This window comes from Eimeria mitis, genomic scaffold (genome assembly GCF_000499745.2).
Source record: "Eimeria mitis Houghton genomic scaffold, Emh_scaff3214, whole genome shotgun sequence".
Taxonomy (NCBI): Eukaryota; Apicomplexa; class Conoidasida; order Eucoccidiorida; family Eimeriidae; genus Eimeria; species Eimeria mitis.
Window position 1 is genome coordinate 955 of NW_013571553.1, and position 1,132 is coordinate 2,086.

Below are 1,132 nucleotides of genomic sequence, written 5' to 3' on the forward strand. Positions count from 1 at the left end.
AATATAAAAGAAATTAAAATATATAAAAATATAAAATATAAAATATAAAATATAAAATATAAAATATAAAATATAAAATATAAAATATAAAATATAAATATAAATTCACGCAACAGAGAAGAAATCAATGAAGATAAGATGAGAGCCACTGGCTATCGGTTGGTGGGGCCCCCCCCGGTGTATATGCAGCCCCCTAGACCCTTAATTTTCTTCTAAATACAAAAAGAACAATAAAAAATAATAAAATAAATAAAAAATAAAAAGAAATAATCCAAAAAAATGAATAGAAAGGCGCCGTACAGTGGCAGGTGACCATAGGTCACCAGGCATCATTCAGGTGTACATACACCGCAGAAACGCAGTAAAGCGGAGGGTAGAAATGCAGCAAAAAGAGACTGAAATAAGTTATAAATTCAGGAAAAATAAATAAATAAAATAAAAATAATTAATTTAAATATATTTTAATAGTTATTTCAAAGGATTTCATGCAGTATATGCTGCTGCTGGTGACCCTCACGTCAGCAGCACCAGGAGGTCACCTGCGCGCCGGGTGATTGGTGGTGTTTGTGCATAGGCAGTATATTTGTATTCGTATGTTTGTTCGTTTGTTTCTTCGTTTGTTTCTTTCTTTGTTTATTTATTTGTTCTTATTTTAATGTTTTTACAGCTGAAAACCCAATATATCGTCCATTAATTTGTCTGTTTCTCTCTCGCAATTGAGGTGTACATACACCTCAGGGGTGTCACCCGTCACCCCTCATCACTGTTCCTCTCTATATATAAATAACAAAAAAAATCATAGATTTTTTGCGTTTTTATATTATTAAACGTTTCTTATTCGCAATAGGCTCTTTTTTTCTATTTTTTACTGCAATAGAGGCACCAGCAGCAGCAGCAGCAGCAGCAGCAGCAGCGTCACCAATATACCTTCTCTGTCATTCGTTCCGGTGTACGTACACTCCAGCAACATGGCTCCCCCCACCCTTTTCTCTCGTTTTCTCTCTTTCTTTTTAATCCTTCCCTGTGTGTTGGGTTTTTTCGCTGGGGCGGCGCCATGGACCGGCAGCAGCAACGGCAGCAACCGCAGCAAGAGAGAGACCTTGCTGCAGCAGTAACGAAGATAAGTAAAACC